At 41.9% G+C, this 16,223-nt stretch overlaps 1 protein-coding gene across 2 annotated transcripts in view; it reads right to left on the bottom strand.

Annotated features, from left to right (window-relative positions):
- pknox2 (pbx/knotted 1 homeobox 2) overlaps positions 1-14,846 on the bottom strand; it is a 119,801-nt gene extending 104,955 nt beyond the window's left edge. For both annotated transcript variants that reach the window (XM_014197623.3, XM_082974684.1), the window contains exon 1: positions 14,763-14,846. The gene's annotated coding sequence lies outside the window, so the exon portion shown is untranslated. The remainder of the gene's footprint in view (positions 1-14,762) is intronic.
- Positions 14,847-16,223: the final 1,377 nt, after the last annotated feature.

Genomic DNA, 16,223 nt, shown 5'->3' with positions numbered 1-16,223 from the left:
AGCTCTATAGAAGTAGCTCCAGCTCCAGCTCCATAGCAGTAGCTCCAGCCCCAGCTCTATAGAAGTAACTCCAGCTTCAGCTCTATAGAAGTAGCTCCAGCCTCAGCTCTATAGAAGTAGCTCCAGCCTCAGCTCTATAGAGGTAGCTGAAGCCTCAGCTCTATAGAGGTAGTTCCAGCCCAAGCTCTATAGAAGTAGGTCCAGCCTCAGCTCTATAGAAGTAGCTCCAGCTCTATAGAAGTAGCTCCAGACTCAGCTATATAGAAGTAGGTTCATCTCCAGCTCTATAGACGTAGCTCCAGCCTCAGCTATATAGAAGTACCTCCAGCCTCAGCTCTATTGTAGCTCCAGCATAAGCTCTATAGAAGTAGCTCCAGCCCTAGCTCTATAGAAGTAGCTCCAGCTTGACCTCTATAGAAGTAGCTCCAGCCTCAACTCTATTTAAGTAGCTCCAGCCTCAGCTCTATAGAAGTAGCTCCAGCCCCAGCTCTATTTAAGTAGCTCCAGCCTCAGCTCTATAGATGTAGGTCCAGCCTCAGCTCTATAAAAGTAGCTCCAGACTCAACTCTATAGAAGTAGCTCCAGCCTCAGCTCTATAGGAGCTACAGCCTCAGCTCTATAGAAGAAGCTCCAGCTCCAGCTCTATAAAAGTAGCTCCAGCCCCAACTCTATAGAAGTAGCTCCAGCCTCAGCTCTATAGACGTAGCTCCAGCCTCAGCTCTATAGAAGTAGCTCCAGCCCTAGCTCTATAGAAGAAGCTACATCCTCAGCTGTATAGAAGAAGCTCCAGCTCCAGCTCTATAAAAGTAGCTCCAGCCCCAGCTCTATAGAAGTAGCTCCAGCCTCAGCTCTATAGATGTAGCTCTAGCCTCAGCTCTATAGAAATAGCTCCAGCCCCAGCTCTACAGAAGTAGCTCCAGCCTCAGCTATATAGATGGAGCTCCAGCCTCAGCTCTATAGAAGTAGATCCAGCCTCAGCTCTACAAAAGTAGCTCCAGCCCCAGCTCTATAGAAGTAGCTCCAGCTCTAGCTCTATAGAAGTAGCTCCAGCTCTAATAAGTAGCTCTAGTCCCAGCTCTATAGAAGTAGCTCCAGCTCCAGCTCCATAGAAGTAGCTCCAGCCCCAGCTCTATAGAAGTAACTCCAGCTTCAGCTCTATAGAAGTAGCTCCAACCTCAGCTCTATAGAAGTAGCTCCAGCCTCAGCTCTGTAGAAGTAGCTCCAGCCTCAGCTCTATAGACATAGCTCCAGCTTCAGCTCTGTAGAAGTAGCTACAGCCTCAGCTCTATAGAAGTAGCTACAACCTCAGCTCTATAGAAGTAGCTCCAATCTCAGCTCTATAGAAGTAGCTCCAGCTCTATAGAAGTAGCTCCAGCTCTATAGAAGTAGCTGAAGCCTCAGCTCTATAGAAGTAGCTCCAGCCTCAGCTATATAGAAGTAGCTCCAGCCTCAGCTCTATAGACGGAGCTCCAGCCTCAGCTCTATAGAAGTAGATCCAGCCTCAGCTCTATAGAAGTAGCTCCAGCTCTAGATCTATTGAAGTAGCTCCAGCTCAAGCTCTATTAAGTAGCTCCAGCCCCAGCTCTATAGAAGTAGCTCCAGCTCCAGCTCCATAGCAGTAGCTCCAGCCCCAGCTCTATAGAAGTAACTCCAGCTTCAGCTCTATAGAAGTAGCTCCAACCTCAGCTCTATAGAAGTAGCTCCAGCCCCAGCTCTACAGAAGTAGCTCCAGCCCCAGCTCTATAGAAGTAGCTCCAGCTCTAGATCTATAGAAGTAGCTCCAGCTCTATTAAGTAGCTCCAGCTTCAGCTCTATAGAAGTAGCTCCAGCCCCAGCTCTATAGAAGTAACTCCAGCTTCAGCTCTATAGAAGTAGCTCCAACCTCAGCTCTATAGAAGTAGCTCCAGCCTCAGCTCTATAGAAGTAGCTCCAGCCTCAGCTCTATAGACATAGCTCCAGCTTCAGCTCTATAGAAGTAGCTCCAGCTCTATAGAGGTAGCTCCAGCCCCAGCTCTATAGAAGTAGCTCCAGCCTCAGCTCTATAGACGTAGCTCCAGCCTCAGCTATTTAGAAGTAGCTCCAGCCTCAGCTCTATAGTAGCTCCAGCATAAGCTCTATAGAAGTAGCTCCAGCCCTAGCTCTATAGAAGTAGCTCCAGCTTCACCTCTATAGAAGTAGCTCCAGCCTCAGCTCTACAGAAGTAGCTCCAGCCTCAGCTCTATGGACGTAGCTCCAGCTCTAGCTCTATAGAAGTATTTCCAGCTCTATAGAAGTAGCTCCAGCTCCATAGAAGTAGCTCCAGCTCTATAGAAGTAGCTCCAGTCCCAGCTTTATATAAGTAGCTCCAGCCTCAGCTCTATAGATGTAGCTCCAGTCTCAGCTATATAGAAGTAGCTCCAGCCTCAGCTCTATAGTAGCTCCAGCCTCAGCTCTATAGAAGTAGCTCCAGCCCTAGCCTATAGAAGTAGCTCCAGCCTCAGCTCTATAGAAGTAGCTCCAGCCTCAGCTCTATAGAAGTAGCTCCAGCTCCAGCTCTATAGAAGTAGCTCCAGCTCCAGCTCTATAGAAGTAGCTCCATCCCCAGCTCTATATAAGTAGCTCCAGCCTCAGCTCTATAGAAGTACCTCCAGCCCCAGCTCTGTAGAAGTAGCTTCAGCCTCAGCTCTATAGAAGTAGCTCTCAGCCCCATGAGCCATATCCCTATCCCCTGCCCCTTAGTCCCACCCCAATAGCCTCATCCCTAGTCCTAGCCCCAAACCCAGCTCCAACCTGTGTCATCCCAGCACAACCCAGGTGAACCAACACTTCCCCCTTCCCAGAAAGCTAGGGCCTAGCTTCCTGTCCACAGACTATTGGGGGGGGGGGGGGGGGTGGAGCTAGGGGAAGGAAGGAAGGAGGGAAGAGGGGTAATGGAGGGGAAAAGACTGAGACACTGAATTTTCAGCAGATTCCTCAGGCTTGGGGATGAATTCAGTGGAGGGTGGATGGAACCTCCACTAGCGAATGCTAGGCTGGCTGATCTAATGCACGCTGGGGGACAATAAAACTATCTTCCCCTGGTGGTGTCTTCCCTATTTTTGGAGGGTCAGATACAGACATGCCTGTTTTATATTACTCCATTGGGCCTCCAATGGGTCCACAACGTCTCCCAGAAGTGAATTTGTTGTCTCTCTGTCTAGCAGAAGGGAGAGCGGGTGGAGGGAAGAGGGAACACAATGAACTTGGCAGAAGAAGGGCAAGGGTCTGAAAAGTCAAGACAGTGTGGAATTCTCCGTCTGTGTCTGAAGTCAGCCTGGCTAGCTGACCTTTAGCCTGTTTTTTTCGAGACTCCTCTCTCTTTCTCTAAGTAGGAAGGAAAAGGTTAACCCTTTCTGAAGCACATAGTTCATAAATGTTTTATACTGTTTTAATTTAGCTGTACAAGGGTCAATATTTTAGAAGCAATATTCTATAAGATGTGCTGGTACTCAAGAATTAGAACTTTTGGGGTGCAGGTAATCAGTACCAGTGTGCACCAGCTAATTTCAAACTCTGGATAGATGTATCATGTATGTGCTTGTCTGTATGTTTCTGAGTACAAAATGTATTTAAGAGAACAGGGAAAGCTGAGAGGTGTGCGGCAATCTGTATTAAATGTCTTCAACCGTTTATAAATACCACCACAGCAGGAAACCAGGGACAACAGCCAGCCTGTTAAATGGCTGTTACACACACACACACACACACACACACACACACACACACACACACACACACACACACACACACACACACACACACACACACACACACACACACACACACACACACTGGAATCAAGACGAAGGTGCAAGTGATCCTACACCATCCTGCTCTTTACTGGGGACATCTCACCTCCAGAAAACTCTGCACTGACAGACGGTTCCACAGCCCTGGTCTCGGATCAGCTTTCCCTTCCCGATCCCTAACCTTACTCATTAAGATTAAACAAACACACCTGACCCCAGATCAGCACTCAGGGGCTACAATGTCCATTTACCCATAACTGGCCCGAGCCAACCTGGGGAGTGTGCCATGTATTTGCCACAGGGGAGTTTGACCGGGCAGACACCGAACAGAACTGCCAGAACTTCTGGCGGTGTGGAAAGGCTTCTCACCTCACCTTAGGCCTTGTCATTCTACTGCCGACATGACAGCGAACCACAGACCCACTGGCTGCCGTGTTCAGCCCCACACCGGTCGCTCTACGCTACACAGCAGCTGTTTACATTTCACTTTTAGCACAGAGCTGTCATCAACCTTTTGAGGGACACCATTATAAAATTAGATATTTAAAGTAAGTGGCGGGGGAGGGGAGGACTGAAGTCAAGTGGAAGACGGAGGACAGGGGTTCACTATTAGGTGACATAGTCTGGTGTTCTCCGGTGTACGGTGCTGCGCCTTTTGTGAACCCACTGTGGCTCGTTATAGGTGTCCTGTTTCAACTCTGACCTTGGGGAAGCAGGTTGGTTGGTTGGTCAATAGTCACTGTCTTTAGAATGGTATGGTGGCGGAGACAGGCGGTTATGTGGTTATGACTCTGGTAAGCTCGCTGGATCATCCACAGGCATTAACCTGTTAACGTTCTGACATGACTAGTCTCTTGTAAATTTGGTTCTCGGTGTCCAGATGATGCCATGAAAGGCCCGTCCAAACCACCCAATGAAATATGATGAAACTAGACAAGTCTATTGTTACTATGAGTTAGTGGTGGAGCAGGTTGCAGGGAGGTTATAAATAATTTGCAGTGGGGTTTTATAAATGGATATAAACAGTATATGTGGTCGTTTATGGCCATTGAAAAGGCATGTAGTTGCTCATCAAAGCATCTGGCGAAAACCTCCATGGTCATAGGCTGGTTATCAGTGTTTTGTGTGTTATGCTTGGGGAAAATCAGGGTTGGGGTCAATTCGAATTTAAGGCAGTCAGTTCTGGAAGTGATTTGAATAAAACATTTAGAAATTGAAAAGCTTTAAAAATAAATAGCTTTTAATTTTCATTTATTCAGAAGTCATTGAAAAAAATGCCCTTTTTTAGAATGGAAGAAGAGTTTATATCCAAAATGCTATATCCACCAATTTTTTACATTTCAGTTTTTTTTATCAGAAATGATTGCTTATGGATACCTTCATACTGTACTGTATGTGTGTAAAATATGACTGTTCTCAGACGTTTAATTAAAATATTTTAGATGTGTATTAAAATGTGTTTTTCCGATAAATGCTATATATCTGTTGTTTAGCTGGAATGGAATGTTCGCATCCTGTATATTTGACTGTGATATGTGGTTGTCTCACCTAGCTATCTTAAGATGAATGCACTCACTGTAAGTCATTCTGGATGAGAGCAGCGGCTAAAACCAAGCAGGACTACTTATTTCTCTGACAGTGAGGAGGATATAACATTTAGTAAAATTATTTGTCTCTCTGAAATGAAACCATCAAGAGATAGATTTTAAACAAATACATGTCTGTCCTTGAACAACCCCATGCCATGATTAGACAGTGAAAAGTCACACAAATCTCTTTAAGAATTTCTTTAAACAATAATAGCTAATTTACCAACATTTCTGAAAATAGATAGCGTTTTGGAATTAAACTATTTTCAGTTTACTCCCTTCAATTTGAATTGACCCCAACCATGGGAAAAAAGAAAATATTTACCACAAAATTAGGGGGAAAAGAGGATTTAAAATCCCTATTTTCTGGACTCTGTTCATTCCTATAGATTATTCATTCAGTCATTCATGACAAGATGAGTACAGTGCAGAGTGCAGAAAATTTAAAACATTAGCTTAAATTCTGTTGACAAAAGCTGATGTACAAATTACCTCAACTAACCTGTACCCCCGCACACTGACTCGGTACCGGTACCCCCAGTATATAGCCTCGTTACTGTATTTTATTGTGTTACTTTTTATTATTTTTTACTTTAGTTTATTTGGTAAATATTTTCTTAACACTTCTTGAACTGCACTGTTGGTTAAGGGCTTGTAAGTAAGCATTTCACGGTAAGGTCTACACCTGTTGTATTCAGCGCATGTGACAAATACAGTTTGATTTGATTTGTTATCAGCGGGCCCAAAATCCCCACATCTTTTTGTCTGTTAGACCTCTACAGAGAACTGTACTCTTCTCTTCCTAAAAACCTTAACATGTCTGCCAACAAACAGCCAAAAGTGATCATTCTAAAAGTCAGCTTAGTGTTAAGGCACTTGGCCTTAACTTGCCAAGAAGTTCCAAACCTGTATCAAAACCATGCAGTTCAATGCATTGCAAATTCCACAGACCTGAGTGGAGCTATCAACACATAAAATGTCAAAGGACTCTTACTTTGTGAATGGACTCTAGCACATCTGTGATTTAAATCGACTAATATCTATCTACCAGAAACCAGAATCAAATCATGCCTATCGCTCTCTGTAATATTTCTTTAGTATCTTTTTCTATTTGCTGGAGCTTCCAAGAAGAGCAAAGTATAGAGAAATAAAATGGTATGATGAAATACATTGCTTATTCAACCGTGCCAAATTTGTATCAGTAACTCACACTTTTCATAGACAGAAGGAACAATAGGATCATTAGAAAAGCAAAGCTCATATCGCGGCACATATCCTAACATACTAATTACCCGGCACACAGTTTGAATCTGTTTATTATGCATGAAATAATCTAATGTGATGACTGCAATAATGATGCGCACACAGATAATAAGATAAAAGAGTGGTAACCAATTATGGACAGAAGTCACAAAAGTCTTTGTAGTGGAGAAAAGCTCTGTGATAGACTAGGTTGAAAATGAGTACTGTCTCTACATACTACTCTACATAATGTACTGCCAAGCTTGAATTAACATCTATAAAATGTCTGTACGACAATACAATTAGACATTTTATTACAATTCATATTTTCTTTATTTACTGCTATAAAGCAACCCTGATAAGATGAGGTTAGTCACGTAATTTAAAGACAATGGTAAATGTCTAAATGTTTTACAATATGGAAAGTGTTAATTCTATTGTATGTTGATAGTTGCATAATAGGAAAATAGGAACTAGGGCCATTGTTTTAAGACACATAGTCTGAGTAGAATAAATAGGTGTTCTCTCAATCTCTTGGTACAATGGGTATAAGGAAGACAGGGGAACTCTAACATGGACAATAAAACTACTACCATTCTTGTGTCGCCAACTGTTCTGTGTGAAGATTCCTTTAGAGTTTGTGTCTGTTATGATAATATTTCCCAGAGCCTCTGCATCCACTTTATACATCTGCCATCTTCTTGTTTACATTCTGACTTGAAAGGCAACAACTTGATGCCTTGGGTCCAATAAAACGTAACAAATGTGAAAGAACATAAAATAAGGATTGGCGTGTGGTTTGGAACAGCCAGTGGGAAGTAAGATGCATGTTGAGTCATAAAAATGCAACCACTTCTTAAATCAGAACTGGCATTAGCCTAAAAAGTCTTACAAACACACAGCTTTCATTCACGTGGTGTGTGTGTGTGCCATTAAGAATCAAGGCATAAGAGTACCCACATTCATACACAGTCGTTTCATATACATTTCACTGTATTTAAGGTTTAGATTTCATATTAACTCCCTTTTTTCAAGGCTGAATGAAATTCCTGGATACAAAATTCAACGGGATCTCCATAAACATGTCACTGAGCATTTCCTGTTGAGGAGTGAAAACCTGTAGCGTTTAAAAGTCATCCTTAGATTGCACAGATCTCAGATCAGTTTACCCTACCCAAAACCTTAATCATTAGAGATTAGGAATGCAAAACGGACCTTAGATCAGTGTCTCGGGCCTACTCTATACTATTTCTAAGAAACCTTGTCCTTGCTCACAAACCACCCCTGGCCCCCTTGGGCTCTAGCCCTCCAGCAATACAGGAGCATGCTCTCTTGTAGGGAGGCTAAAGTAACACAGGCTAGGGCTAAACATGATCTGCTTGCAAAGGAACTGAAAGAGCAGTGAGCTATTCAGACATTTCTAACCTATCCTGCAGGGCAACCGGCCACAACTTTACATTCTCACATTAACTGTGAGTGATGTCACAACAAGTCTACTTCGCTTCTCTATACAAGAACTAGAACGTGCAGAGGAATTGTGCAAGCATACTCTGTGACTGAGCAAGGGAAGCAGCTGTTGAAATTCCAAACAAAATCTAAAAACTTTAACGAGGAAAACAGCAAAAGAATCCAGTCTCACTGACTAAAAGCGAAGTGCGAAGGGACTGATTCTCAACGCAATCCTGTAGCTTTAACATAACGTCAGTGTTTTTCTTACTCACTTATTGTTTTCTCACACACCCTCACTGAGTGCCAGAGTCATAATTTTCTGAAACTAATGGGGTGAGAACAAGAGAGGGGAAAGCAATGATTGAATTATCTGAATATGGCAGATACGGCCTTCTTGGTGTACTGTGCACTTTGCAAGTGGACGTTTTCTCAATTTTGGTTTCAATAAAAGTTGTCAAAGACCATTAAAGTAACTTGAGGAAGCATGTGTATGAATCGCCCACAGTTATCTGAGGCTCATCAATTTGGAAGGAGATTATTTTCTTAATTAACTTCTCTATTTTAGGATTAGGGAACAGAATGGGAAAACGTCCACAAACTTTACTTTGAACAAAAGTACATTTCAGATTCTTAAAGTTTGGACAACGTGAAATAAGTACAGTATCAACTATCAAGTACATCTTAACATGTGGACAAGCTGAATGTAAAAATGTCCTCTCTTCCATCCCCAAAATAGACTGAATATCACCGAGTTCAACATGAACAATGCACAAAACTATGGAACCATTGACTCAAGCCTAGAAGAGTTAGCTTTAGAGGGACCTATGTTTTTCAAAGACCTACATTGCCTAGAACCCCTAAATCATCTAATATGTCAAAGCCGAGAGAAGCTGGGAGCTTTACAGTCTCCCTACAGCCAAAATGCGTTAATGCACTATATTGCGGAGATAAAACGGTACTCCTTAAAGTATTTTGGAGAGTCAAAGTCTAGTAAACATAAGACATAACATTACCAGGGAGAAATAAAATGCACTCCCAATAGTCAATGTCAGCATAAAATCATGGTGCTTTTTACAAGGAATTGGACCACATTGAGGAAGTAATTTGTAGTTAATAAGTGAAATTTCCACTAAAACGCAATACAATAGATTATTCTGTCATTGCCGCTTAAGCGATGCTTTCAGTCCTTTGACGCACTGCTTCTGCTATAACAAAGCCCATCAGAAAAATGTCCTTGATTTCCTATGTCAGACGTTGCAACTGGCTTTTGATAATAAACCTCTATGGACATCATAGGGAGAACAAAAACAAGGTGTACAGATGGATTTGCAGGGACGGAAACTCGATTATAGACTAATGTTAAAAAGCCAGGAGGTGAGAGTACAGAGGGAAAATATTGTCCTCCAAACCAGTGATGTCCTGTAATACAATACACTGAGAAATACACAGGAAGTATACAGTTAGGCAGAAAGGGCTGAGTGATGTCATTCCAGCAAATTGTGAGAGATGGCACTTCTTAGGACAAAATGGCACTTAGGAGATTGCATCCATTCAATGGACATGTGTACTGTTTTTCTAAGTACAGTCTACTACTGTCTAGTGCCAATCATCAACATAAGGAAATGGCCAACCAGATTCCATCAAGACAACTGTCTTGGTTACCACCAAGGAGTAGTACTCTCTCCACGCCCTCTGTGTCTCGGCCAATGCTTTGTAACACAGCCAGACAAAATGTCTAGGAAACTCGAGAATGACATTTCACACCTCAAAACTAATTGTGGGAATATGAATGGTAGCTCTAGCTGTAGTTTTAACCTACGTTCCAAGAGTCTCCCACTAAGGGTGTATGTTTTTTAACCAACTGTAGGGTTACCATATTGCTGCCCATACATGTATGTATTTTTGGAGAAGGGAGCTCACAAATATGCGGCATCCATAGCGGTTGGTGTGATTTTCTCTGCTTTGATCTGCTGTTGAATCAAAATCAAATATTTCTAACCTCACCCAGCTCAGCTGTTACCAGGGCTCTTGAATATAATAAATTCAGGATTTACTGGCAGGCTTCATATTTCTCTCTGTGAGGCTGTATTAATTTATTAGGATTATCTGCATTCCACCAGAGATAAAAAGCAAAAGCACAAAGAGGTTTGCAGTCTTGTTAAAGGTCTTTAAATGCAGAATTAATAATAAGCTGCTGCTAATTTGATTTAGCTTTTGATCCTTGAATAATCATTTTTACAGTAAAAAAAACAACTTGATTTTGGTGTGAATAATAATCGTCATCATCGTCATCATCATCACCATCATATTGTAAAGAAGTTTAAATGTACTTTCAATAAACATTATTGTCATTATTGTCAATAAATAACTGTATTCACAGCTTGACTATGATCTATCACACTATAATTACATCCACTTCAACTAAACATAATTAAAAACATCAGCATTCTGTTTAGTGAGTTTTGCTTAGTTTCAGGAATGTCTCCCTGCTGTTACTTCATTTCCTCATTCTAAAAAAGGGCAATACGATCAAAGTGCTGAAGCTAAAATCATTAGCAAATGACTAAATCTTTTATTCAATGCTACGACATACTGTGATGTTTTATAGTTATAGACTCATATCCAGATCTCCAACCATGAGGGTTGTCTGGACAACCTCTACAGAACCATAAAGATCTTGCCTAGTATACTTGGTGATCTGATGATTTTGGAAAGCATATTGTTAAAGTAATAGGAACTAAATCCATTCACATCTGCTGGTTGCTATTCAAATGTAGTGGCTTTGGAAAACATCTGAGAGTTCTAATGCATTTTCATGACCCTATCTATTTTCAGTCCTTCTGCAGACTGAGCAAGCAGCAGCGAAGGATCAGCCAATTGCACATGACACAAACAACATGGCAGATCGTTAAATACATCCACTGCTCCTCCAGAGCATAAATCAAGCAAATTTGTTTCCTCTCCATGTCGCTCCCCGGTGACGGACTTAGAGTTAGAGCGATGCCAACGCAGCAGTAGTGGGATAATGGGGCGAGGGATAAAGTATAAAAGCATCCGGGGTCGTCCTTATACTGAGCCCTCCGACGGTTAAAGCAGGCCTCGTCCCTCCTCAAGAGAGCAATAGGGATCAAGCAAGCTTAGTGGGCCTGGCAGGTGAGGGACCCTGATGTAGGGGCCACAACATGCATCCCAATCATCTCGAGGTCTGCTGGTGTGCTGCACTATGGAGGCCTGTACAGCAGAGAAAAAGGCCCAAATGTTCCCGGGGATAGAACAAGACCTTGGTGCACTCCAACGCGATGCACCCAGCAGACTAAGGCCTCATGAATGATTTCAAACAAAACAACTCTCTCTCTCCCCTTCTCTCTCTCGCGCTCTCTCCCGCTCCATCTGACTGCTAAGACGAAGATTATGAAATGGGGTTATTAGTTAGAATGAGACCTGAAAAACCTTGATGGTTTTCTCAGAGAAAATGATGTATTTGTTACTTTGGCACAGTGAAGGAGGTGGTATTAGGGGCTAAGGCAAGGAAATAGCAGGCATTTGCACATCACTTAAATTTTCTCAATCGCTTTATGGCCACACATAAATGCACAAATTGGTTTATAACATATGCTTTTCTCGCTCTGCTTATTTCCTTCATTTGTGCGACTGAATTACTTTATTAGTGATTATCCCCAAAAAGCTGCAGGAGAGCACAGTAATAATGTAATTGACCCATAAACTGGAGAATGGGAATATGCAAATAATGTCTGGGTGTTTTGTATCTGCAGTTTTGCCCCTGGGCTGCTTGTCCCATGACACAAATCAGCAATTAGGATCCCAGCAGGGTTTTGGAGCATCTAAATTGTCAATACCCCGATCTACCAACATTTGGAATTGTGTGGGGTACACAACAAAATGGCACAAGCACTAAGGATGAGTGGTTTGTGACAAAATGGAGATTATAGTGTGTGTGTGTGTGTGTGTGTGTGTGTGTGTGTGTGTGTGTGTGTGTGTGTGTGTGTGGTGTGTGTGTGTGTGTGTGTGTGTGTGTGTGTGTGTTATTTGACTCTCTTATTTTCCACAACTAACTTTTGAATTATTTGCTTGGATCATGAGTCTGATATTTATTTAACAGACACTCAAGTTACATTCATTCTTTGACTCATATTCTTCTGTCAACACAAATAAAGACAAATTAAGAAAATGCATTGTTTATGTTCATAGTCAAAGTTCAAACAAATCTGGTCCATTGAAGTGTTTACGACTGTCCCATATGTGGTAGATACCTAGGGGACTAAATGCCTGAGTCACTAGCTTTTGTTATGTGACTTGTGAATACATTGCCGCAGCAGTTTTATTACCATTTCTTGCTTGGTAATGTGAGTACAACATGCAAAGACATCAGATTTTGTATTTATAAAGGGATAAGGGTCACTGTGCACAACACTGACCCTGCATCATGTTCAACCCTATACCACAAGGACTTTCAGCCTTCTTGAAAGTTGATTGAACAGGGCCCTTTAGTTGAGTGAGGCCTAAAGATTAGCTTTCAATATAACATGTTTAACATATTATATGTTTCTTTACAGTAGTTTTACACATTTCATGTTTACAATTACTTGGCATGTACATGGCTTATTTTCCAATTTCCAAATAAGATGCAACTTCTGATTTTGCTCTAAATATAAACTGCTTTGAATTATGCTCTCTGAATATAACTTTAATCAGAACTTGAGAGGTTGTATGGAATACTCCTTCAAATGGAGTTTATATAATCATTTTTGTGGTAATACCTTGTATGTATATATCAGTTTAGTTTAAATATAAATTAACAAAAGTGAGTTAATATCAGATGCAGGGTAATACCCAATAATACCTCAACTACTTCGACTAAATAAAACCATAATAGAAGACCAAACATTGCAAATGGGCACATATTGAATGCATGAATTGTGAATCAGAACTCACTACAATGTTCAACAACTTTGAAGCTTAGAGGGAGATAGACAAAATAGCTTAATTCTTTATAATCTATACATGGCAATAAATTGTGAATACATGACTGGAGTCAACTCCAAATTATGTGACATTTTGAGAGTCACATAATGTAAAATGCCCAGCCCACTAAAAGCCCAGTCCTGGAATAAACAAGTAATCCAAAATAGAAAGTATATATAGCGACTAGGCATTGAGTCGTGCCACACAAAGAGGGCTAATGTTCAGACTGGAGAGGTCTTGCAGGGTATGCCTCAGCAATGAAAAGCAAACATTGTAGTCACTGAGTTGACGACAGCCACAAGCCATTCACTTATGAAGGTAGAAAGATAGAAATACAGTAGCTAATAAAGTACCAAACTGAATTTATTTTGATACATGGATTAAAGTCATCCGACTTGTTGACTAGGGCAATTAAATAACTATAACAATATTTTACAAGATGCTATTTCAGATTAATTCAAACTAAAACACTGACTATAATGCATACAAATAGGTCAGTGGGTTGGATTGCTTTGTTGGAGCGCCAAGTGCCAAGACTTCAAATGATCTAATCCAAACCACATAGCGCTACAATAAAATCTTTAAAACTCTTTGCCATGCTCAGGCTATTGCAAGATTTGACTGACAAGCCATAACCAGCGTACCATTTGTAGTTTAGACAAATTGGCAATGATTAGGCTACAATGTCTAGCATAACGCATAACCTATGTGCCATAAACGCAAAAATAATGCGCCTCAATTGCCTATACGTGAATAGATTATTAATGTAGCCCATTTGTCAATTATAAACAATTTTGTTGACTTTCATCCTCTTATACTTATATTACATACATTAGCAGTTATTTACAGTGGATTTGGGATAGCTTATTGATGCCAAACGGGACTCTTTGTAGCCTAAAGTTAGTCCTATACTATTAGTTATTTTACCAGCCAGGTCTGACAGCAAAACGTGTTTTTTTCCTTATAGAAGAGGTGATATTTCTTCCACCTATAGCCCATCAATAACAATAAGCTTATGAAAATGATCCGATCGAATACAATGAAGTTTAAAGACAATCGTCCAGCTAAAAATCTATGAAAATTATAGACGACTCGATGTGAATATGAATAAAATCCATATCCATGAAATAGGTCTATCATACAGGCTATGCCAGTCAAAACATATTTGCAAATACAATTAATAAAACAACTAAATATATACATGCATATTAATTAATTAAGAAATAATTATTCAATGAGCATGAATCCATTGTCGGAAAGCACGTTCAGGTGCAGTGTCTAAAAATGTCTAGTACAGTCTTCGATAATTCTCTCTTCTCCATATCCCTTGAAAACTAAAGTGTCCACGCAAAACGAAAACGCCTAATGCCATTATCTGAAACATACATAGGCCATTTTATTCATCCAAACGCTGCATCAAGCACAAATCCTCGTCTTTCCATCCAGTACAAAAATGTATCACCCTTCTCTGTTCTCTATTTCCTCTCCTCTTCCCTCCCTTTCGCACATGCACTCTCTCCCTCCTCCCCTCTCTCCCTGTCTATCTTGTTCTCTTCCCCTCGCGCTCTCTCTCTCTCACTCACTCACTTCCTCCCTCTCGCTCTCTCTCTCGCGCTCTCTCTCTCTTTCCCTAGCATGGCCCTGTCTGTATGAATAATGTGCTGCCTTTTGTAATGACGCTGGAGTGTTAGCCGGCTCCATGCTCTGACATTGAAAATGAATGACAGCTTACCTGAATGCCAATCTTCATCAGACTGACACTAGGCTGACAACACAGCCTATACTCCCCTGCACAAGCAGTGACGTGTACCATGTAAGACCCCTCCCACCCCCAACCCCACCACCACCACCCCCCCACCCCTGCCTCATCTGCCTCCTCGTAGCCCCCCTCCCATCACCTCCACTGGTCTCCCACCACACAAACCCCGGCCCTGCGCATCTCCATCTACTCAAACCGCGGAGTCTGCCGGCCCCCTGTCGGCGCAAATTAAAAATTACATATTGACGGTGAGACAAGCAAGTGATGGGCTACATTCATTGGAAACATTGTAGCAGACATCCTAGCATGAGGATGGATACATTGCATAACTTCACAATGATGACACACCTTTGAAAAAAAAGAGCCAGGCTATTGGTCTAGGTCTGCGCTATTCATTATTCATAATGATATATTATTCCAATTTTACAGTGGCAATAGGCTACAAATATTACATGTTCAGTATGTGTACTTAGTCCCCTCCTTTATTCCCTGTTCACCCACGACTGTGTGGCCAAACACGACTCCAACACCATAATTAAGTTTGCTGACGACACAACAGTGGTAGGCCTGATTACCGACAACGATGAGAGGGCCTATAGGGAGGTCAGAGAACTGGCAGTGTGGTGCCAGGACAACAACCTCTCCCTCAATGTGAGCAAGACAAAGGAGTTGATGGTGGACTACAGGAAAAGGCGGCCGAACAGGCCCACATTTACATCAACGGGGCTGTAGTGGAGCGGGTCGAGACTTTCAAGTTCCTTGGTGTCCACATCACCAACGAACTATCATGGTCCAAACATACCAAGACAGTCGTGAAGAGGGCACGACAATACCTTTTCCTCCTCAGGAGACTGAAAAGATTTGGCATGGGCCCCCAGATCCTCAAAAGGTTCTACAGCTGCACCATCGAGAGCATCCTGACCAGTTGCATCACCGCCTTGTATGGCAACTGCTCTGCATCTGACCATAAGGCGCTACAGAGGGTTGTGCGAACAGCCCAGTACATCACTGGGGCAAAGCTTCCTGCCATCCAGGACCTATATAATAGGCGGTGTCAGAGGAAAACCCATAAAATTGTCAGACTCCACTCACCCAAGTTATAGACTGTTTTCTCTGCTACCGCACGGCAAGCGGTACCGGAGCGCCAAGTCTAGGACCGAAAGGCTCCTCAACAGCTTCTACCCCCAAGCCATTAGACTGCTGAACAATTAATAAAAATCACCACTGGACAATTTACATTGACCCCCCCCCACCTTGCCTCAACTAGCCTGTACAAATGCACACTGACTCGGTACCCGTGCCCCCTGTATAGCCTCGTTATTGTTATTGTGTTACTTTTTATTATTACTTTTTTATTTTAGCCTACTTGGTACATTTTTTTCTTCTTCTTGAACTGCACTGTTGGTTAAGGGCTTGTAAGTAAGCATTTCACGG

Source organism: Salmo salar, chromosome 04 (genome assembly GCF_965601325.2).
Source record: "Salmo salar chromosome 04, fSalSal1, whole genome shotgun sequence".
Classification (NCBI taxonomy): Eukaryota; Metazoa; Chordata; class Actinopteri; order Salmoniformes; family Salmonidae; genus Salmo; species Salmo salar.
This window is presented reverse-complemented; position numbering and strand designations above follow the sequence as displayed.